Source organism: Pleurodeles waltl, chromosome 4_2, assembly GCF_031143425.1.
Source record: "Pleurodeles waltl isolate 20211129_DDA chromosome 4_2, aPleWal1.hap1.20221129, whole genome shotgun sequence".
NCBI classification, from domain to species: domain Eukaryota; kingdom Metazoa; phylum Chordata; class Amphibia; order Caudata; family Salamandridae; genus Pleurodeles; species Pleurodeles waltl.
Window position 1 is genome coordinate 894,678,366 of NC_090443.1, and position 24,828 is coordinate 894,703,193.

The following is a 24,828-nucleotide window of genomic DNA, read 5'->3' on the forward strand; positions in this document are numbered from 1 at the left end:
CTTCGATTTATTAATTTTTGCTAAGCTAGTGTCATGGTACTAGGCTAGTCACATTAATTTCTGAAGAAGCTGTTTGACCTTTAGTGACATTCATGGTTTCTTGATGCCACTGTTATTGAGGGACCAAGCATTTATGTCGTAGCACAAATAATTCTTGTTTTTGTATACCTTGATTATGACTTTGTGCACATGCTTAGTCTTCTTACAACAAAACAGCCAAGGCTGACTTTACGACTTTAAGAATATCCTGCTACAATGAATGCTATGGGAATACGGTAGCAGTAAACTATCTTTTCCCCAAATGTTTAATTATGAGCATTATTCTGACTGAAACTTTGCTAAATTCATTTTCCCAAGCATAATTGTGTTATTTTCTTTAAAACCTTTTACAGTCACTTTAATTCATGTGTATTTCCTCACCATATGCCGGCGGGGTGCAAGAATACAGGACCTAGTTGAATAGAGAAGATGCAGCTTTTGTCCTTTCTAGGGAATTCTTTTAATGTCACCTGAAAGAGAAATCTATTCATAAAGAAAAACCCGGATACACCCCTTACAGTTCAATGGGTACACGGAAAGCTAAGTCGCACTAGGCCTTTAATCTGCCAACAAGTTTCTGACCGTGAAAGTAAAAATAAATGCCTCTCTTTTGTCAGAAGAAGAGGAGGTGAAAACAGTGCAAATCCAAAGTTCCTATGCAGTAAAACTCAAAGACCTAAGGGGAAATGGGAAAGCATTATTTAGTAATAGAGTTCGCTGTAGAGCCCTTATTATTCTATTCCTTGTCTCAAGATACTTTGGAGCAGTTCAGGGACATTTTTAATAGCAGCCTACACCAACGTGCAACTCCTTGCCTGGCGCCATTATGCGAGAACCTGCACTCAATCTTCTTGAATCCTTTGCCATTAAGAGCTTTTTACTACATTCTTTGTGAGGGCTTGAACCGAGATTGTTGTAACAGCAGTTTGCCTGCAATACAGGACCTATTATCATGACTGCTGAAGTTCTCGAACTATACCCATCTGTAAGAAATTGGGTTATTAATTGAGAGGAGTGGAAGCCCTACTCAAATAATAAGCACAATCTTCATCAGGGTGAACCATACAAATCTCTAAATAAACCTGTGCCTAACCCTCTGGTAGCTTGGCACAAAACAGGCTCAACTTGGAAGCATTGTGTGAAGAATTTATGCAGCACTTAAACAGTAAGAAAATGAAAACACAGTACAAGAAAAATCCCAAACTAATTTTGAAAAAGAGAATCAATTAAAAAAAATGGCACTACAATGCAGAAAAACAATAGAACCGAAGGTATTAATTTGTGTAGTTCTAGGTGGAAATAGCTCCAAAAAGTACAAAGCACCTCTCACGGTTATCTGGTCATGCTGGACAGAGCAAAAGTCACACTTTTAGGCCGACCAAGATAGAGCTTGGGTCTGATACAAGGAGCAGGTCTCCATGTCTGAAACAAATATACAATCATAAACACAAGAGGGACTGGGAGATTAATGGTCCAGTGTACTATCTCCCTATACATGAACCTATAATCAAAGTGAGTACACTGTTCCAGGGTGAATTGTCACAGGGGATTATTGAAACAAATACACAACACAACACAGGAGAGACATTCACAGTCATATGATCCTGGACACTGACAGAAAACTCATTTGTTTTATGCAGAAAAATGGCAGCTTCCTAAAAGTAGCATTTTCAGATTAGTAACTTAAAATTCGACTTCACCATTGAAGAGAGTTTTAAATTACAATTCAAATGAGTGGAAGAAGCATTTCTCTATCTATTTCAAAACTTTAGTTTTCACTTAGTAAGTGCAATAAGATAACTCAGTGTTAATTTGTGAGATTGACAGTCTTAAAACAGTGAAAAATATATTTTGGCGCTTTTCACTGGCAGGACAAGTAAAACCTAAGTACACATGTCCTACTTTTTACGGGTGAACACAAAGCGCTCTGTTCCGTGTTGTTATCTCTCTTTGGGCTTCAAACCACACCCATGTTACCTCATTGTCTTTCATTGGTTCGTGAGCTTGCCTTTTAAAATCTGCTTGCTTTCATTAGTGGAAGGCAGGCATATGTCATGCCTTTTTCGGTGGTTAGCCCTCCTCGAGCGCAGCGTCCAAGTACTGAAAACATATGAGGCTCGCTGTTTTCCATCGGGTTTGTGGACTACTTTTTCTCTATTTTCACAGCGCGATCTCGCTGGGCAGAAGTCGAGTGCTTTGCATGACATCGACCCGGTTACATAGTTGATTGCACTTTTGCCAGTTATGTAGATAATTGCACTTTTGCCAATAGGTTTCACTACGAGTGAACTGTTATTTCCGTTTGTGTGTCTGCTTTGCACTGATGGCGGCCGTCAGCTCGCTTATGTGAAACTTTTACTTTTCAGTTTATATGGCAAGAAAAGTCCAGTTAGTCATATGAAACTGTTTTATTTTCATTTTCAATTTATGTGGCAAGAAAAGTCCAGTTAAGAGTTGACAATGCTAATTGCTCAAGCAAACGCGAAACCGTTTGCATTGCAAATGCTTGTGATTTCTGCTGCCGACTAGCAGCATTTAATGCACAGCCCCTGTGTACATGTAGTACCATTTTCTAGGGACTTATAATAAGTAAATGAAATGTGCCAAATAGGTGTATGTCAATTTTTTCATGTTTAAGGGAGACAGCACATGCACCTTACTACTGCTTAGCAGGGTAAGGTACACAGAGTCTTAATTCCAACAAAATGAGTTCAGCAAAAACAGGTGCTGGAAGACAAAGAACTCAGGGGAATATTACACCAAGGATGTCAGGTCAAATATCACTGAATTAGTGAATTAGTTGCTATGATAGTGAGCCTTTTAACCTGTAGCTTCCTGATTCTATGATGTCAGTTGCTGGATGGACCATGTAGAAAAAGTGGAAGTATACGTCTTGTGGTGATTGCCGTTACCTGGAAAGCCAACTTTAATTCTGGTTTGGGAAACCAAAGCTGATGGCTGATGACCCAGTGAGTGCTGTTCCAATTTCTCATCCAGCATCATGGGCACTGAAGCAGGTAAAGACTGTGGCCCTCTTTAAGACCCTGTCGGTCGGTGGTAATATGGTGGAAAGTCCTGCCAACAGGCTGGCGGTACTTTCCACCATATTATAACATTGGCGGTTTGGCTAAAGCCAATGTACACACCGACAGCCACAGCGGTAACAGCTGGCGGGCTGGAGCTAGCAATCTCCAGCCCGGCGGCCGTCACTGTACCGCCTGTGGGATAATGACACTGCCCACTGCCATGGTTTCCGTGGCTTCCTTACTGCCACGAAAACCATGGCGGTAGGCACTATCAGTGACAGGGAATCCTTTCCCTGTCACTGATAGAGGTCTTCCCCACCACCAACCCCCTTTAGAGAAACTCCCCCCAACCCCATCTTCCTCTCCAAACCCCCCTACATTCACGCCCCCTTCACACACACACACACACACACGCATACACACCCATACCCACATGCATCCACACATGCACACATCCATTCACACACACATCCGCACACACTTTCATACATACATGCAGACATGCATTCACAGAACACAACATACATGCACTCACACCTACATACATGCACGCACATTCAACATAGTACACACACCTGCATACACGCATGCAACACCCCCCACCCACCTCCCTTGTCAGAGCACCCACTTACCTGTGTTCAGGAGGTCCTCCGGCAGGAGACGGGTGGGGGAGCAGCTGCCAGCAGCAGCGTCCACCAGCAGAACACCACCAGGCCGTATTATGGGTCACAGCCGGATTTCCGCCATTCTTGTGGCGGAAATCTGGCTGTGGTCATATTATGGCAGACGGCTGGTAGCTGCGGCGACGGTCTTTTGGCAGCTGTCGCTGCAGCGGTAGACGGGTTTTACCGCCAATATCATAATGAGGGCCTGTGTTCTTCTGGTGATTTTCAGATGTTAAGGACCAAGAATGTCAACAAAATGTTTATGCAAACTGTTAACGACATCTGGTACCCATGTTTTCATGTGAAAGATTTCATAGCAAGAAACGTTTAAATTTAAAAACCTCTTTGTAAAATTACACTGGATGCTGGACCGCTAAATCTTCTTAGATTTCCCTAAACTCTATACTGATGCTTTCCATACCCAGGACATACAGTTACTTAGAGCCCTGACCTCCTTCACAGTGATTTTTATCTCCAGATATATTGGCATTTGAGTTTAAGCCTGCATCATAACTGTAACCTATGCAGACAGTATTGTCATGTGATTTTTATGGCCATAATGCCCTATAATACTCCTAAACCTGTCGTCAGTACCGTGCTGATGTATAAACATTATATTTTCGGTTTATCATAGAAAGGATTGCCCTCATTTATACTTATCATCAAACCCAACCTTCATCAGAATAAAGGTCCATCTATAATTGGGTCACATGCACACAGAGGGCTTACCAGAGGTGGTGAGGGCTCGGGAGAAGCCAATGCGCTCACCATGCAGTGAGGTAGAATGCCACTCTCAGCACGTTGTTATGCATCTATACTCCCTGAACCATGTTGGTACTGTTGTCGTGATAGCTCAAAGGTATGCTCAATGTCTGACAGGGAGTTTTGAGCGAGGTGGGCATTGATTGGACAGCAAAGTTCTGCATTTGGCAAACATGTAAAATCTGTGTTTCTTCTTCGCATACTAAGCGGATTCCCTGACTTCGTGGACAAGAACAGTGTAACGTTTTATGAACTGCCCTTCCCAAAGTTGTGGTCTGATTAGAGGATTCTGTCTGAGGCTCCAAACCCAACATGAAGATGAGTCTTTTCCTGTGATGCCAGTTCTTTTTAAATCATATGTAAAGGAGGAAATAACAAGTGAAGGATGTGTTATAACGCATTCATCCCCTTATTTTTTTTTTATTGCTTTCTTCTTTCTTCTATTTTTGCCCATGATTTATGCTCCTTTGCAGATGGATGTCTGTTTGGATTTTCTCCTAGATTTCTTGCTCGGATCTTTAGTCTCCCCTGATATCGGGGACAGCTTGTTGTCGATTTTATTTTCTTCTGCATTACTATTCATTTTTAATAAAGAACCATGAGCTTGCCAAGGAGGTTTTTTGCATTGTGATTTTTTCTACCTAAAAGGGGCCATCTTAAGAAGACACTTGACAATTTTCATAGTCATATCTAAGTGCAGCGTGGCACCTTGGCTACTGAAAGAAGTCGCCTTTCCTTTGGCAGTGAAGCTGAAAACTTAATGGTTCTTGCCAGAGTCGTTAACAATTTGTAAAATGTGCCAGTCATTGGGCTCATTCAACTAAAACCCTACATGTGTCTCTTTTCCAAATGTCTCTAGTCCTACATGGTACATTCAGTGTAAAGGTGCATTTGATTGGCACTAATAAAATTTTATCAACTTTCTAATAAAACTAGTGTACATGTTTTGCACCATTGAGTAGTAACATAACCCAAAGTTCTACTCTACCAGTTAACCAGGTCATATTCAGCATGCGTTGTTTATAACATCTAGGTACTTTCTGCTGCCTTATTTTCCACATTTTGTAATTTCTCTAAAACCATGTCAAGCACGCAGTTCAAGTTCCAGCTCCACATTAGATCATAACCCTAGGTTTTAGATTGTTTGACTCACAGAATTTAAAAACTTATGTTACTTTTACAAAGGGATTACTGATACCCTGTACATCCTCCTGTAGTCATCTACCTTCTGAGATGTTACATGCTTTAAGAAAAATATACCCGTATTACCGTGGAATAGATGTGGCTTGCCCTTCTCCAAACCCTATACTCTGATCTGCTGAAATGCATCTCCTCTACATAGGCCATGGTACACTTTTGTCTCAAGCATTGCATTCGCTGCCATTTGATAGTATTGTTAATCCATTAGCATTCAGGTATATCCACTGGGCTTCCTCCATCCCCAATTTACAAATAATTTTCAAGCACTTCCTTTTGGGACTTCTGTGTTTTTCTCATGCATAGCTGTTGTGCTCTAGTTATAAATAATGGTGCTTTCAGAGATAGAACTATTCATTTCTTAGTTACTCATTCTCCCATACCAGTTCTCATCCTCAATTTAGAAAATGCAGAACTTTGCAAGAGATAAAACCTTCACCAATACAATAATCATTTGTACCCAACTCAGGATTAGCCTTTCTTCTAATATGTTTTGTGAGGATTGTGGGGTATTATAGGGTGTGGTTGTGTGTCCTTACTGTGTAATGCACTCAGAGGAGCATGTTGGGTCAAATTAGGCTCGTTTGTAAATCATCTTGCTCACTCGGGGTAGCGGTGGCTTTGAGCAGTAAGGCTAAAACAAAGGAAAATAGTGTAAAGCATTTAGACGCACCAAACAACAAAAGAAGAAAGTCACACAAAATGAAAGAAATCCGACATCAATTTAAAACAAATAATTATATTTATATGAATTTGTAGACAGCAAGATGAGTAAAATCCACTGAAAGGTTCCATGGATATAGATTTTTAAGGGAAACCTAAACCTCAGCTTTTTAGTCCTCAGTACAATCATTGGTAACCGTAAAGTTTGTAAACTTTTAAAAAATTTGAAAGAGTTGTGCTTGGCTACTCCAACTTGAGTGGGACAACTAATTCCAACAGGGGGAAGGTCAATTATGGCCAATAAGGATTATTTGGACAGTTCCCTGGACACAAAAGCAGTCTCATGTCCCCAATCTTTAAATCAAGACCGCCCTAGACTTCCATGGAGCGGTTCTGATGCTTGGAATGCAGGATGCTGAAAGATGCTCTGGGTGCTGTGCGGTTGATGGGGGCATCCTGGGGTTATTCCTTGGTCCAAGGGTAAGGTGGAGTGACTTTGGCCACAGGAGTTAGAGCCCCCCGAAGGCCTCTTTGAGCCAATAGAAGTCCAGCTGTGGCTGGACTACAGATTTCCAGGCACAGCGCGTCCAGCGATATCCTTTGGTGATGGCTAGTGTCGTTCTTTGGTGACTAATCTACACTCTGATGACTCACCCAAGTCTGGCAGACACAGGTCCAACTTTTGATTCAGGGGAGGAGGTCTTCCACATCAGTGTTCAGTGGCAGATCCTTGCGAGTGGCTACTGACGGTTCAAGATGGCCAACCAACCTCAGTTTTTATGGCCCAGTGCCAGACCAGGGGGTCAGCTGACTGACCCTTGGAGTCATAACTTTGATCTGGGGCTCAGGAGCAACTTTTCCTCTGGCCAGACACTGCAGGCACAGTCCAATCTTTACTAGCCCACAGGGCAGCAGGAGCAGTCCAGTGGTTGGTGCAGCCTCTCTTGCCAGGTCCAGGGGTCAGCAGGGCAGTCCTTTTTTGGTCTTCTATCCAGTTCAGAAGCTTTTTGAGGTTCAGGGTGCCAGGGGTGCCATATTTATGCCCAGTCAGTGCCCTGACAAGATGATGCAGTCACTAGGCATTGGGCCACCAGGATACCTCCTGCCCTATGATGACGTCTGGCTATGTGTGACATCCAGCAATCCCAGAGTGCACTTTTCTGCTCACTCCTGAGATGTCTGAACCCTTCCTTAGATGTTAGGAGCTTGGTAGCTCACTCTCAAAACGTGGCTACCTGTGGGCTACACGCCCATGGGAAAAGAGATTTGGCAACTGCTTTCCTCCTTCTGTTGTCACCGCCATGTTTTCTACCTGAAGAAAGGGGCAGCCCTTCACGAGTGTGAATGCCATATGCTCAACAAAGGCGCCTTCCCCATTGAAGCTCGCCTTTTGGCTTCCTGCAAGGGGGAGATAATACCTCTCTCTGTGGGAGGCCTCTATTGTTCTTGAGACTGGTAGCTGTTCATAGTACTCCCCGGTAGGGCAGAAGGCTGTCTGGCGCCCAGCAACTGTGAAAGGCCACTGGATATACTAGGCAAAAGTGGCAACTTTCTAAAAGTTGCCTTTCCGTAAATGTAACATTACATTTGATTTGAGCATCGTCTGGTTTAATGCCATGATTAATTTGATACCATGAAATACCCATTTTAGTAGTCCATTCAGTTAGCAGGACTGAGATGTCAGTCTAACTCTGTAGTAGCCAATGGGGCTACACACTTTCCACAGCAAAAATGACAATTCAGAAGGTTTGTAATTAGGACATATTAAAGTATACGTCCCACTTAACAATATACAGCTCCCTTCCTTAGGAATTGATAGGTCTTCCTTAGGGCTTTGCTATTGGTTTATGAATCAATTCTGTTTATTAAATCCACCACAAGTTAAAATCATACACAGCTGGATGCCTTCAACCCAACGGGCTGGCAGCGTCGAGTGATAGACACAGTGCTAGTGGAAAACAGCTTTTCACCTACAACCCGGAGGCCGGCAGTGTAGTCAGTGGCAGTGGTTTAACTGTTCATTAATCGTAAATAATACATGAACATGAAGATATCAACGATCCCCCCTTCCACCTTCCTCTTAGGGATTTCGATAAGCTTGCTAAAGTCCAGGCCTGCCAGGGGGTGGGGGTGGACAGTTGTTAGTGTGGGTGAGGGTTTTTAGCTTGGTGAGGGGATCAAGCGCAGTAATTTGATATTCAAATGATATGTTAGCTCTCTAAACTCAGTCAATAAGATGCGTATTAAGGGGGCCCAATCTGAGGTATATCTGTTTAGTCATTGGCCCAGGGCTATCGATAGCTGTTCGATGTCCAATATCTGACACAGTTTATGCACCCATACGTTATGCTGGGGGATTCTGTTGGTGCACCATATGGCCAATATCACCTGGTGTGCAGCTCCTAAGGCTAGGGCCATTTACTTGCCCCTACGGGAGCGGAGTGGGAATGTGAGAGGGTTGGGTAACCCCAGGGCTGTATTTTGTGTGACATACCTAGAGTCCAGAGAAAGGTGCCTGAGTCCCATAGGAGCAATATTCAAGCACTAAAACATGTAAATAGAACAAAAGCAGGGTCCATTGCTCAACCTTCCAGCTTCTAAACTTGTGGTAGTAAGACAACAGAAAAAAAAAACACATTTAGCTCCCACAGAGTGTTTTTTAAATAAAGGTCTTACAGTTTAACAAATGCAAAAGGGTTTGAACAACCCAACCAAGCGTCTGGTCATCCTTTCCTACCTGGAAAACACCAGGGCGGACCTATGTCTCATGCAGGAGACCCATCTACGTTCCGCAGATCGTCAGATGCTACGTTCGCAGGCCTTCCCAATACAGTACTTTTCCTCAGAAGAGAAGGTAGTGGGAGTGCCACTCTTAGTTTCACGATCCTTCCATTGGAAGGTGGTAGACAAAATCGTGAAAATACCGAGCTGGCTACTGGCCTTCAGGATACACCTGGGGGGACTTTCAGGTCATCGTGGCTTCCATCTATGCACCTAATGAGAAGCAGGAGGGGTTCATAGGTCACGCGCTGGGCGAGGTTATGACACACAGGATAGACAGGTACTCATAGGGGGGCACCTTTAATATTGTCCCCAACAATGACTGGACAGGTCGGCCTCCAAATATGGGGGGGGGGCGGGAGCTATGTCACTGAGGAGACTGCAGAGACTGTAGGGGCTTGGCCTGAATGACTTGTGGAGAAATAAACACCCCACAACCAGGGACTACACGTTTTACTCCCACCCACATAAAATCTACGCCCGCATTGACTACTTCTTGGCTACTAGAGACATCCAACAATCTTTGAAGGAGATAGGCATAAAACCATGTGCGGATCAGGCAGCAGTCTCCCTTACACTGACCATTCCTACACAACCCAGGACCACTCTCTTGTCAAGGCCTGAGGTAGTGGCCCAGATATAGAAGGTCATCTCTAGCTTTTTAGATATTAACGACATAGCCGATACTCCGATCTCCCTATTGTGGGAAAGATGAAGACGGTCATGAGAGGCGAGTTCATTGTGATCTCAGCTGCAGACAACAAGACTCCATGAGAAGAGGACCCAGCTACAGCTGGAGGTGACAGAACTCCAGAAGATTCACAAACGTACTGGAGCTCCAAGGGTCTGGAGAAAGCTAAGTGCACCCAGGGCTCAGCTAGCCAATCTAGACATTGATAGGGCAGAGACCGCAGCACTCCGGCTGCGTCATTCCTTTTACATGGGGGTGTAGGAAAGTACCATCTTGCCTAGCATGTTACCCCCATATTTAACTGTATATATGTTGTTTTAGTGTATGTGTCACTGGGACCCTGCCAGCCAGGGCCCCAGTGCTCATAAGTGTGCCCTGTATGTGTTCCCTGTGTGATGACTGTCTCACTGAGGCTCTGCTAACCAGAACCTCAGTGGTTATGCTCTCTCTTTGCTTTCCAAATGGTCACTAACAGGCTAGTGACCAATTTCACCAATTCACATTGGCATACTGGAACACCCTTTTAATTCCCTAGTATATGGTACTGAGGTACCCAGGGTATTGGGGTTCCAGGAGATCCCTATGGGCTGCAGCATTTCTTTTGCCACCCATACGGAGCTCTGACAATTCTTACACAGGCCTGTCACTGCAGCCTGAGTGGAATAACGTCCACGTTATTTCACAGCCATTTTCCACTGCACTTAAGAAACTTATAAGTCACCTATATGTCTAACCTTTACCTGGTAAAGGTTGGATGCTAAGTTACTTAGTGTGTGGGCACCCAGGCACTAGCCAAGGTGCCCCCACATCGTTCAGGGCAAATTCCCCGGACTTTGTGAGTGCGTGGACACCATTACACGCGTGCACTATACATAGGTCAATACCTATGTATAGCGTCACAATGGTAACTCCTAACATGGCCATGTAACATGTCTAAGATCATGGAATTGTCACCCCAATGCCATGGGGAGACAATTCCATGATCCCCCGAGTCTCTAGCACAGACCCGGGTACTGCCAAACTGCCTTTTCCGGGGTTTCACTGCAGCTGCTGCTGCTGCCAACCCCTCAGACAGGTTTCTGCCCTCCTGGGGTCCAGCCAGGCTTGGCCCAGGAAGGCAGAACAAATGACTTCCTCAGGGAGAGGATGTTACACCCTCTTCCTTTGGAAAAAGGTGTTAGGGCTGGGGAGGAGTAGCCTCCCCCAGCCTCTGGAAATGCTTTGATGGGCACAGATGGTGCCCATCTCTGCATAAGCCAGTCTACACCGGTTCAGGGATCCCCCAGCCCTGCTCTGGCACGAAACTGGACAAAGGAAAGGGGAGTGACCACTCCCCTGACCTGCACCTCCCAGGGGAGGTGCCCAGAGCTCCTCCAGTGTGCTCCAGACCTCTGCTATCATGAAAACAGTGGTGCTGCTGGCACACTGGACTGCTCTGAGTGGCCAGTGCCAGCAGGTGACGTCAGAGACTCCTTCTGATAGGCTCTTACCTGTGTTACTAGCCTATCCTCCTTCCTAGGTAGCCAAACCTCCTTTTCTGGCTATTTGGGTCTCTGCTTTGGGGAATTCTTTAGATAACGAATGCAAGAGCTCATCAGAGTTCCTCTGCATCTCTCTCTTCACCTTCTGCCAAGGAATCGACCGCTGACTGCTCAGGACGCCTGCAAAACCGCAACAAAGTAGCAAAGATGACTACTGCAACCTTGTATAGCTGATCCTGCCGCCTTCTCGACTGTTTTCCTGGTGGTGCATGCTGTGGGGGTAGTCTGCCTCCTTTCTGCACTAGAAGCTCCGAAGAAATCTCCAGTGGGTCGACGGAATCTTCCCCCTGCAACCGCAGACAACAAAAGACTGCATCACCGGTCCTCTGGGTCCCCTCTCAGCACGACGAGCGTGGTCCCTGGAACTCAGCAACTCTGTGCAAGTGACTCCCACAGTCCAGTGCCTCTTCAGTCCAAGTTTGGTGGAGGTAAGTCCTTGCCACCCCACGCTAGACTGCATTGCTGGGTACCGCGTGATTTGCAGCTGCTCCGGCTCCTGTGCACTCTTCCAGGATTTCCTTCATGCACAGCCAAGCCTGGGTCCCCGACACTCTAACCTGCAGTGCACAACCTCCTGAGTTGTCCTCCGGCGTCGTGGGATCTCCTTTTGTGACTTCGGGTGAGCTCCGGTTCACTCCTCTTCGTAGTGCCTGTTCTGGCACTTCTGCGGGTGCTGCCTGCTTCTGTGAGGGCTCCCTGTCTTGCTGGGCGCCCCCTCTGTCTCCTCACGCAATTGGCGACATCCTGGTCCCTCATGGGCCACAGCAGCATCCAAAAACCCTAACCGTGACCCTTGCAGCTAGCAAGGCTTGTTTGCAGTCTTTCTGCGTGGGAACACCTCTGCAAGCTTCTTCACGACATGGGACATCCATCCTCCAAAGGGGAAGTTCCTAGTCCTCTTCGTTCTTGCAGAATCCACAGCTTCTACCATCCAGTGGCAGCTTCTTTGCACCCTCAGCTGGCATTTCCTGGGCATCTGCCCACTCCCGACTTTGTTGCGACTCTTGGTCTTGGTCCCCTTGTTACACAGGTACTCTTGTCCGGAAATCCACTTTGGTTGCATTGCTGGTGTTGTTCTTCCTTGCAGAATTCCCTTATCATGACTTCTGTGCTCTCTGGGGAATATAGGTGCACTTTACACCTACTTTTCAGGGTCTTGGGGTGGGCTATTTTTCTAAACCTCACTGTTTTCTTACAGTCCCAGCAACCCTCTACAAGCTCACATAGGTTTGGGGTCCATACGTTATTCGCATTCCACTTTTGGAGTATATGGTTTGTGTTGCCCCTATACCTATGTGCTCCTATTGCAATCTATTGTAACTATACACTGCTTGCATTACTTCCTTTTGCTATTACTGCATATTTTTGGTATTGTGTACATATATCTTGTGTATATTTGCTATCCTCAGACTGAGGGTACTCACTGAGATACTTTGGCATATTGTCATAAAAATAAAGTGCCTTTATTTTTAGTATATCTGTGTATTGTGTTTTCTTATGATATTGTGTATATGACACCAGTGGTATAGTAGGAGCTTTGCATGTCTCCTAGTTCAGCCTAAGCTGCTCAGCTATAGCTACCTTCTACCAGCCTAAGCTGCTAGAAACACTCCTTCTACACTAATAAGGGATAACTGGACCTGGTACAGAGTGTAAGTACCCCTTGGTACCCACTACAAGCCAGGCCAACCTCCTACAGGGGGGTACAAGGGCGGACGCCTATTGGCCAACAGACTCCACACCCAGGGGCAAGCCACATTGGTGGAGACAGTGAGGTCAGGGGTTGACACAGAGGTGACCACTGTCACGGGGATAGCTGTGGCATTCCGAGATTTGTACTGGGGTCTGTATACTCCCCAACGGCCCAACATAGATGCCACCCGGCAGTATCTCATTGGCACACACATGACACGCCTCTCAGCGGATGACGCATCTCTGCTTGAGGCTCCCATATGAACTGAGGAGGTTATATCAACAATAGCCAGGATGGACGTTTTGAAGTCCCTGGGAACAGATGGCTTCCCGGGCCTGTTTTATAAAACCTTCTGTGGTGAGCTTGCCCCGATACTGACTCACCTTTTTAACACTATCTCTGGACCGGACATCCATGTTAGATGCAGCCATCGTGGTCATCCCTAAACCTGGGAAGGACTCCACCCAGTGTGGGTCGTACAGACCCATTTCCCTACTCTATGTCGACATTAAACTGGTCATGGGTATCCTGGCTTCCCACCTGAACCCACTGATGCCTGGCGTGGTGGATCCGGACCAGGCTGGCTTCATACCACACAGACAGTGCGGGGACAATACCAAATGGATCATGCACATCATTGGTAAAGGCCCGTGCTCGGGGAGAGAACAAATGCTGCTCAGCATTGATGCTGAAAAAACATTCAACCATGTCCACTGACCACACCTGCAGGCAACGCTGGAGCACTTAATAGCACTTTACGCGGATGATGTGGTGGTGGCTCGGGTTGACCCACTGAGGGCACTGCCAGCATTTCTGAGGAAGGTGGAGACTTTTGGGGAGTTGTCTGGCTTTAAGATAAGCTCTCAAAATCACGGGCTCTTAGCCTCATTCTCCCGAAGGAAACAGTGGAGTTGCTGGCCCAGCGATATCCTATCAATGGCAGTAGCAATTCATTCCATATTTAGGTATTCAGATAGCTAGGACAGTTGCGAGTCTCATGTTTGAATTATCAGCACCTCCTCCAGAATGTCAAACGAGATGTAGCCCAGTGGAGAACCCATCCCATCTCATGGCTGGGCAGAGTAGCCGCCATAAAAATGTCGGTCCTGCCCAGGGCTCTATTCCTCTTTCAGACGCTTCCGGCGGAACCCCCGCCCGACTCCCTCCAAGCGCTAGAGCACGATATTAGCCACTTCATATGGGCCGGTGGGAGACCTAGAATGGCGAGACCCCTATCTCCTCAATCCCCGCTCAGGGGAGGACTGGGCTTCAGCAATACTACAGGGTGGCCGAACTCCAATACCTGATAGTGGTCCTGGCCGGAGTCCGATAGGAGATGGCTCTTTATGGTTCGAGCAATTGCGGGAACTACCATCTGGAATATCCCCTTTCTTCTGCAGTGCCATAGACCACGGGGTTTGTACTCCTCCCCCATCACCAGAGCAACCATGAAGGCATGGGACCAAGTGGCCCGCACTAAGGACCTTACTACCTTCCCGTCTCCACTGACCCCCTCCCCATAGTGGGGAACCCGGAATTCACAACAGGACTGCGCCAGGGCTCCTACCGGTTCTGGTCCACCACAAAATGTCGCTGCATCAGACACTTGTTCGACGAAGAAGGCATATTGCCCTTTGATAGCTTAAGGAAGGCACATTCATAGCCTTGGACCGAGAGAATGTGATATCTCCAGATTCGTCATTATGTGAGGCACCTAATGATGCGCGAGGGAGCAACTCAACCCCTTCTGAAGTTTGAGAGATGGTTTTTGACTAAGAACACAGTTAAACAAATCTCAGACTTGTACGATTTGCGGAGACATAGGTACACTAACACACCTCCTGTGGGAATGTCCAAAGCTGGCTCCATACTGGGAGGGTATCCTGGATGAAATAGACCATCACATGACCACTCAATGTCTGAGATTCCCAGCCTACATCGTTTTGGGCCCTCCGAACCCCTTGACATTTCCACTCAAATCACTAAAAGGACCCCAGATTAGTGTTGCACTAGGCGCAGCACTGCAGAATATTTTGACACATTGGGGTTCCCCAAAGTCTCCACACAGCTGGGCTGGCTACATCGGCTATGGAAGATCCTGGAGCTGCAATGTCTTGCTCTTACTGTTAAGGCACAGGAGAGAACTATGGCACCCCTTCCTGACTCTACTTGCTGAAGAATTTCGATAGCTGACCTGTCCTACATACTTAAGACACTTGCGTCTCACATTAGACGACAGCCCCCAGAGAAATGAGAGGCAGTAGGATACCATAATAGTACTCCACACACACTTCATAGTTCACGAGCTGTAGGGGCCCCTTGGGGGAAGGGCAGGGGAATGGGGGCTGGGGAGGTACTGGCCGAGGCCTTTATCTCCCCTTTTGTTTCCTTTTTTGGAGGGCATAACTCAGCCCTGGTTTATATTGCCTGTTGAAACTCAATAAAGAAATGTAAACATATAAAAATACTTAGAAATTTACAGAAAAAAACAAAGGGCAAATTGGTATAGTTAGGTGAGATTCTCAATTACAATGTAACATTATAAGCATACAAAACCACTGAACACCGCCAATTATAGTTAGTTCTGGTAACTATAATTCGTACCCTAAGGTAACTAAACCTCGTGCCCCTGCCGTCCACAGTTTTCTAATGAGTAATTTAATTGCAAATGTTGCAGTGATGTTATCAGTTATGTCATAGAAGATGACATGAGTGATGTATTATATGGGGTAATTAATTGTGGGAATTTGAAGCAAAATAATAAAAAAAAAAGCTTTTTTTGGCCCCAATCTGGTTCCCTCTGGAACTCCACTGCCAGGCCTCTGTGGTCAGGGTATCCCTACCCTGTCCCTTTCTGTTTTGTTGTGTTTTTTAAGCAGTCAGGACTGAGTCCCGAGTTCCAAGATGGCTGTCACAACTTGGTTGATGTGGTGGCGTCCAGTCAGATCTTAGCAGGGGATCTTTGGTCTGGGGTGCCTCTGCCACACGAAATGTGCATTAATTGCTCAAATTTCTGAACTGATTTACAACAAATCACAACAAAACACTGTTTCTGGACCAATATCTAGCTTTCTGGCAAATTTGATGTAAATTCATTCAGCAGTTTTGGCTGTAGCTGTGTCTAAAATTCCTATGGAAAAAGGAATGGGGCAAACGCATTTTGGGACCCCCCTTTTTCTCAGCCCCTGTCCAAAACTTTTGTGAAAAGAGCTGAGGTGAGACTAATTGATTTTAGAAGGCTTCCTGTAGATTCAGTTTCCGATCCAGGGAGGACCTAGCCTGGCAGTTCAGGCTGGACTGTTCCCATGGGGAACAGGTCTAGACTGATTTGCATAGGGCTGGGTCCAAACTGGGGTGGCATGGTGAGCAAAAGAACAATTGATTTAACCCAGATCTGTGACTGGGGGTGAGTGTTTGAAAAGTTTCAGCACTCCCACTCCGTCCATCATCTTGTTGCTATTTGCCTATGCGTCATACCCCAGGTCCTCCCTGTATGCTCCCATCTTGTCACCAACCTCTGTCAGGCACACCTTTCTAGGAGGCTCTCTGCACTCCCCCAAAATCCATTCCAATCTCTGCCCTGTGATCCCACCATCGTCCCACACCCTGTCATCCCCCCCCTTACTCCATTCTATATCTGCTATCAGCCGCACAGTTCTGAGGTTGCACTCAATCCACTCCCCCAGTACCTCTGGAGCCAACTGTTCTCTCGCTCCCATGGGCACCCTGTCAAGTAATCCCACCTGTAATAGGGAGACCAACACACTAGAAAATTCCATACTCTTGAACCTGCCAGAGCTCCATTGCTGTCTGCTCTTCCCACACAGTCCCTCCTCAAGAGCTGCCCAGAATTGGGCCCTCACAGCCATGCTCCTCTCCTCCCAGCTGCCACCTTCCCTAACCTGTCCCTCCTCCTCCTCCTCCTTCCCAACTTCCTTCATAAGCCTCATACCTGCCCCAGAGAAACCTGACAACTCAGTGCCAACCCCCTCACTAACCCACTATCCCCCATCCCCTTCCCTGTTCCTGCATGGACTCTCGCATTGGTTTGGGCCCCATCCCTCCTACCATACACACCATGCTGGGTCTCTCCTTTTTGCTCCTCATTCTTCAAGGCCCATGCCATCGGTTGTGTTATTGCAGGCCCCGCCCCTGGGCTCCCGCGCATGTTCTCTGAGCCACTCTCCGCACTTTGGAGCGGCCCTGTCCTCATACCTGTGACAGTGCTGTTGCGGAGGTTAATCTCAAATAACTATAACGCCTGCCCAAAGGTAACTATAACTTGCACCCTCACCATGCACTGCTAGTTACCCCACAAATTGCGGCACTCATGACATCTTTGATAACATCATTGATAATATCACTGTAATATTTGCAGTAAACCTTTGGACAAGAAAACTGTGCATGGAGGAAGCACGAGTTATAATTACCTAAGGCACGAGTTATAGTTACTTGAGATAACTATAACTGGTGAAGTTCTATGGTTTTGTACGTTTAAAATGTGAGCCTAACTATAACATCCCTGTAATGTTTGTTTTTTCAATGAAAATATATATATAGAAATATATATGTATGTATGTATACACACACATACTCCTAATGTAATAATATGCAATGTGAAGGTACTCCCTTTATTATAACCACGCTATAATGACTCCTAATGTAATAATCGGCAAAGCAACAACTGACATTCCTTCATCATATAGTTGTGGAGCATCGGGAACACTTGCTACTCACGAACATGTAATTCCTGATTTTCCATAACAGCTCAAACATTTTTTTTTAAAGTGTGCACAATGAAATAACATATTAGACTTTCATGAAATGATTGATTAAATGCAGTCCCCTTATACCAACATTTGAGGTATACTCCAGCCCTCATTACTTGTTTTGTTGTAAAACCGATTTGAGCAGAAAAGATGGGGGGGTTCTTTCCTATACTGGTTTCATAAAAAATATTGGAATACTGCACTGTATGAGACTTTTGCAGACCAATTTTGTCCGGTAAAACCTCGTGGACTATATCTGTGGAAAATTGCCTGAAGCACGGGAAAGCTGTGGGTGCCACATTTATTAAAATAGCTCTCTCGCGTGTGTTACAGTACCCATCTATCCATGTAATGTCTTGTAGTCATTGCCGGCCTATTATATCCATGCCTCCAGCATTAGGTTTTAAAAGTCAGAAAGATTAGGTCTATGTTTGCTGAGAGGTTTAGCCCTGGCTTAATCATCCAGTGCAAACATAGGACTGGAAAATCTGTGTGTTGTTTATTGGCTAAAGTGATATATGAGCAGGGCTACACCTGTACCCGGAACTCACGCAGTAAGTGGTCACGGAAGAGACAAAATACAGTTGTATCTTGAAGACAGCCTAGAGAACCACATAGAGATTTTTAGTCAATGGAAATTTAACAAATGAAGCCAACACAGGAGCAAATAGAAGGCCATTGAGAAAATACGATATGCTACACTTCAGTGGTGTCCATGACCATTTAAAGGTGCGACATTCAACATGTCTTCAACAGGACTACCACTTACCTTAACAAAGAACTCACACAATATTTTTAAAACGTAAATTCTGCTCTTTTGCACATTTCTCTTTTTTCATGTTCACCAGTCTTCACTTGTACATAGTATTTCAAACAATAACAATACACTTTAGAAAAAGCATAAGTGTAAACAGTATACAAACAGTACACATTACAAAGATCATAAGTGCATCAAACCCAGATCGTCTAGTTCAAAATAATAATTTCTAGAGAAGCGGTTCAAATTATCACTGTGTGTGTCAGGAACTTCACTTTTCACATGCGTTAATTGCTCAGACCCTGGAGCTATTCTGTCAAGTATGAAGTCTCATAAATATGTATACAGTCCTGTATTTAAATTTACGTATGTAAAAAAGAGCACCTTAAGAACAGGAAAGGCAAACACAGATTGCAAACATGCCTTCCTTTGTCTAGGTACATATCTCCTGTGGGCTTTTTTTTATTAAATGTTGGCATGAAGCATGTGTTATACCTTCAGATACGGTCCACTAACTTTGGAAAGCTGGCCTGCTTGAACGTTATAATCATGTATTGGAAAATAATGGACTTACTGGAATGCTCAAGCTGTCATGTCAGGTCATCATGAAAACCAGTGCTGGAGACCATTGAAAGTGAACCATAAATGGTCCAAGCCCCTGTGTTCAGTGCTCATGTTACATCTCTCCCCTCACTAGTGCAGACTAAGATCACTCTTAAGAGGCTGTATCACATATAATGGGCACAAGGTATGACAGTCTCTTCCACAGTTTTGGGCTGACTGATGTCTTAAATAGCTGAAGCAGAGCTATGGTACCACCTTAAACGGTGTTAAATTGTATCTTGGCATCTTCTTGTATTCAATTTCATAAACATCAGTCTAAGCTAAAATCTTCTCAGAGTAGTCAGAGGGTCATCAGATCATACTATGTATAATAAAGTTTCATTTGTTGTTCCACAAGATTGGTAGGTACAATTGCCCTCTGTAGGAGGCCCGCTTGGCTTATAGTGGGTACCTTGTGGTACTTACACCGTGTGTCAGGTCCAGTTATCCCTTATTAGTAGAATGGAGGTGTTCTAGCAGCTTAGGCTGATAGAGGTAGCTATAGCAGAGCAGCTTAGGCTGAACTAGGAGACATGCAAAGCTCCTACTATACCACTTATCTCATATAGCACTATATCAAAAGAAAACACAATACTCAGAGTTACTAAAAATAAAGGTACTTTATTTTAGTGACAATATGCCAAAAGTGTTTCAGACGATACACTCCCTTAGGAGGTAAGTAACATACAAAAATGATATGCACACAAACCAAAATCAGGTAAGTAACAGTTAGAAAAGTAGTACAAACAATGTAGAATCACAAAATAATACAATAGGGAGAAATAGGCCTAGGGGAAACACAAACCATAACTCCAAAAGTGGAATGCGAACCACAAATGGACCCCACGCCTAGTGTAGGTTGTAGGGGGTCACTGGGAGTGTTACAAAACACTAAGGGTGTCCAAGATACCCCACCCCAAGACGCTGAAAAGTAGGAGTAAAGTTACTGTACTACCCCGGAAAGACAGTAAAGTAGAGATAGGGGATTCTGCAAGGACAACAACTGACTGCAAAACACTAAAGACAGATTCCTGGACCTGAGGACCTGTAAAGGAAGGGGACCAAGTCCAAGTGTTCGGGGGGGGGGCAGGAGCCCACTAAACCCCGGATGAAGGTGCAAAAGGGCTGCCTCCGGGTGGAATAAGCCGAAGATTCTGCAAGGACGGAAGGTGCCAGGAACTTCTCCTTTGGTCAGATGATGTCCCACGGCATGCTGAAAGATGCAGAGTTGTTTCCACAGAGAAAGACTGCAAACAAGCCTTGCTAGCTGCAAGAGTCACGGTTGAGGATTTTGGGTGCTGCTTGGGCCCAGGAAGGCCCAGGAGGGGTGCTCAGCAACTCAGAGAGCCCCCGCAGAAGCAGGCAGCACCCGCAGAAGTACCTGAACAGGCACTTTGAAGATCTGAGGACAGTGGTCAACTCAAAGTCACAAAGGGGGGGGGGTCGCACGACGTCGGAGTCTAACTCAGTGAGTTGGGCAATGCAGGACAGAGTGCTGGGGACCTGGGCTAAGCTGAGCGCCCCCTCTGTCTCCTCCTCCAAGGGGGGGGCATCCTGGTCCTTCCTGGTCCCAAGCAACAGCCAAAATCCTCAACCGCTACTCTTGCAGCTAGCAAGGCTTGTTTGCAGTATTTCTGCCTGGAAACACTACTGCAACATCCAGCACGCCATGGGACTACATCTATCCAAAGGAGAAGTTCCTAGCCCTTTTTGTTTTGCAGAATCTTTGGCTTCTTCCACCCGGAGGCAGCCCTTTTGCACCTTCATCCGGGGTTTAGTGGGCTCCTGCCCAACCGGACACTTTTGTGACTCTTGGACTTTGTCCCCTTCCTTTACAGGTCCTCAGGTCCAGGAATCTGTTTTCAGTGTTTTGCTGGTGCTTGTGGTTCTTGCAGAATCCCCTATTACGACTATTCTGTCTTTCTGGGGTAGTAGAGTAACTTTACTCTTACTTTTCAGGGTCTTTACTGTTTTCTCACAGTCCCAGCGACTCTCTAAAACCTCCCATAGGTCTGGGGTCCATTCGTGATTCGCATTCCACTTTTGGAGTAGATGGTTTGTGTTGCCCCTAGACCTATGTCTACCTATTGCATCCTATTGTGACTCTACATTGTTTGCACTACTTTTCCTACTGTTACTTACCTGTTTTGGGTTTGTGTACATATAATTTGTGTATATTACTTACCTCCTAAGTGAGGGTATCCTCTGAGATACTTTTGGCATATTGTCACTAAAATAAAGTACCTTTATTTTTAGTAACACTGAGTATTGTGTTTTCTTATGATATTGTGCTATATAAGTGTTATAGTAGGAGCTTTGCATGTCTCCTAGTTCAGCCTAAGCTGCTTTGCCATAGCTACCTCTAACAGCCTAAGCTGCTAGAGCACTGCCTACATGCAAAAGAGGATTCTCCAGTTAGAAGAAGTCTGCAGAAGAGCACCAAAGACGATGGTTGTGGGTTCCTGCATGGTGCAGGAGATGTCCCACGTCGAGATGTTGGATGCAGGCAGTTTGCGGCACTGGATTCATCCAACAAGCTTTGGTTCAAGCAAGGTTGCGTTTTGCGTCAAAATGGTGCTGCCTGGACCCAGGAGGGGCCTGGGGGCCTCAACTCAGACTGAGGAGGCAAAGGGGGCTCCCAACACTGGAGAGAGCCCACAGATGAGCAGGCAGCACCCACGGGAGTCCCAGGAACACGGACAAAGAAGGTGCAAATTGCGGTTGGTGCAGCACAACAAAAGAAGGTCCCATGCCGCCGGACAACACCTCAGCGAGTTGTGCATCACATGAATGAGTGCTGGGGACCTGGGCTACACTGTGCATGAAGGATTCTTGGCAAAAGTGCACAGATGCCCCAAGAGCTAGAGATGACGCGGTGCACAGGGGTACTGTAGCAAACAGGGAAGGAAGCTCTTACCTCCGCCAAATTTGGACAGCTGGACCTTAGGACAGTCTGGGTCGAAGGGGTCCACCACCTGTGTTCCAGGGAGCACGCTCGTCGCCAGGAGAGGAGTCCCAGAGAACCGGTCGTTGTCTTGGAAGGTGCCTGCTGGAGCAGGGAAGTGACTCTGTCACTCCATAGGAGATTCCTTCAGTTTTTTGTGGTGCAGGGTGAAGGCAGAGAGTCCTCAGAACGTGCACACCTTGGAAACTTTTGCAGTTGCTGGCTGTAGCTGAAGTTGCAGGGTCACAGTAGCCTTTCTGTATACTTTGTTGCAGTTACAGCAGTTCCTGGAGCAGTCTGCGGTTGATTCGACGGTCAGAAGCTGATACAGAGGATTCCTAGAGGAAACTTGCAAGCTGAATCTTAAGAGGAACCCACAGGAGATACCCTAAATAGCCCCTAGAGGGGGATTGGCTACCTACCCAGGTATGCACCTATCAGGAGGGGTCTCTGACGTCACCTGCTGGCACTGGCCACTCAGAGCTCTCCAGAATGTCCCCACACCTTGGAAAACAAGATGGCTGACACCATGGACACACTCGAGGAGCTCTGGGCACCACCCCTGGGGTAGTGATGGACAGGGGAGTGGTCTATTCCATTTCCTTTGTCCAGTTTTGCACCAGAGCAGGGACTGGGGGTCCTTGAACCGGTGTAGACTGGCTTATGCAAGGAGGGCACTATCTGTGCCCTTCAAAGGATTTCCAGAGGCTCTGGGAGGCTACCCCTCTCAAGCCTGTAACACCTATTTCCAAAGGGAGAGGGTGTATCATCCTCCTCCCAAAGGAAATGAATTGTTCTGCCTTATTGGGACTGAGCTGCTGAGACCTCAGGAGGGCAGAAACCTGTCTGTGAGGTGGCAGCAGCTGTAGCTGCAGTGCAAGCCTCAGAATGCTGATTTGGCAGTACTGGGGGTCCATGGTGGAGCCCCCAGGATGTATGTGATTGGCCCCCCAATACCAGATTTGGAATGGGGGTAATTCCATGATCCTAGACACCTAACATGGCCATATTCGGAGTTACCATTGTGATGCTACACATGGGTATTGACCTATGTGTAGTGCACGTGTGTAATGGTATCCCCGTACTCACGAAGTCCAGGGAATTGGCCTTGGACAGCATGAAGGCTACCTAGGTACCATATACTAGGGACTTATAAGGGGGTGCACTTTGCCAATTGGTATTGGAATATGAAGTCCGTAATCTATAGTGACTAATTTGGAAGTGGAGAGAGGATAAGGGCTGGAGTTCTGGTTAGCAGAACTTCAGTGACACAGTTAAGCACTACTGACAACACACACGTTAGACCACAAACTATGAGCACTGGGGTCCTGGCTAGCAGGATCCCAGTGAGACAGGCAAAACACACTGACTAATAGGGTTTAAACTATGAGCACTGGGATCCTGGCTAGCAGGATTCCAGTGAGACAGTAAAAGCACATTGACACACATTCACAAACAAGCCAAAAGTGGGGGTAACCATGCTGGAAAGAGGCTACTTTCTCACATACCTTCAGAATCCTGTTTTCGTAGCACGATGGTGAAAGGTATTTGGAGCAAGCACTGTGTCAGCTTACCACCAAGGACATGAAAAAATGCCAGCCCATAAGGTTTTGTTATCTGACCTATAGTCTCACATCGCCGCAACACCAACTTAGTGATTAGCTGAAGCTAGCAACAGGAGCATCAGCTAAGCCATAACAGCGCCAAAGCATTCTAGGCGGGCACCCATCAGACAACAGGAGCAGCGAGGGCACCCTCGCAATACTCTGACACCTATTAAATATCCAGAGCATCATAGAATCCACAGAGAGAAATTATTCCAAATCACCAGAAAGACTAGTTTGCTTCACTGGAAAGTGTCTTATGTCACTTCAGACGAAGTACTATTTCACAACATTGTAGGTAACCAATGTCGAAAAAAAGGAAAAATAGACATGATCTCTCTTTTTCTTCCTAATAATTCACGTGTTTTGTAACGCAAAGTGGTGTTCTTTCCAAATGTGGCTCTGAATAAGACCTTAACGTTCCTTTGGAGAGCTAGAGGCAGCCTGGATACTAGAACCAAAACAATTAATTTTAGCTGCTCTTATAAGAGATTTGGCAGGTGAAGCTCTGCGTACCTTGTGGGCGTTTTGAGACAGAGGAAGATTGATGTCAAGTATTTTCTTACTGTCTGGTTGTTATTGTCTGACTAACCAACATGCCCTTATCAGGCTGTAGCCTTGGAAACATCACAACAGTGTGTACATTTCCCCAGGTGGAGCAAATATTAAGTCAATAGGGCTTAATGGTTGGGTCCTTATTGATCCTCGGTGGACTCCATATTGTATTTTGCTTGTGGCCTAGCTGTGCCACCAGGGAAGGATCCTCTACCCCTCCAGGCTGAACTCTGTTGAGTGTTCAAGGGTCTTAACAGTGCCCCAGCGGCTGGTATTCCATCACTCCTCAGTGAAATCCAAACAGTGTTCTGCTGGTATCTTAAGAGTGCCTCAGGGGTTAGGCTCCTTTTACGGCTAGGTGGACGCCATATAGTTTTCTGCTGATCCCTTAAGAGTGCCTCCGGGTTTAGGCTCTTATCACGGCTAGGTGGACACAATATAGTTTTCTGCTGGTACCTTAAGAGTGCCTTAGGGGTTAGGCTCCTTTTACGGCTAGGTGGACGCCATATAGTTTTCTGCTGATCCCTTAAGAGTGCCT

General features: G+C 46.0%; 1 protein-coding gene across 2 annotated transcripts in view; it reads left to right on the forward strand.

Annotated features, from left to right (window-relative positions):
* TTC39A (tetratricopeptide repeat domain 39A) overlaps window positions 1-24,828 on the forward strand; it is a 553,301-nt gene that overhangs the window by 247,817 nt on the left and 280,656 nt on the right. The gene's annotated exons all lie outside the window — the stretch shown is intronic.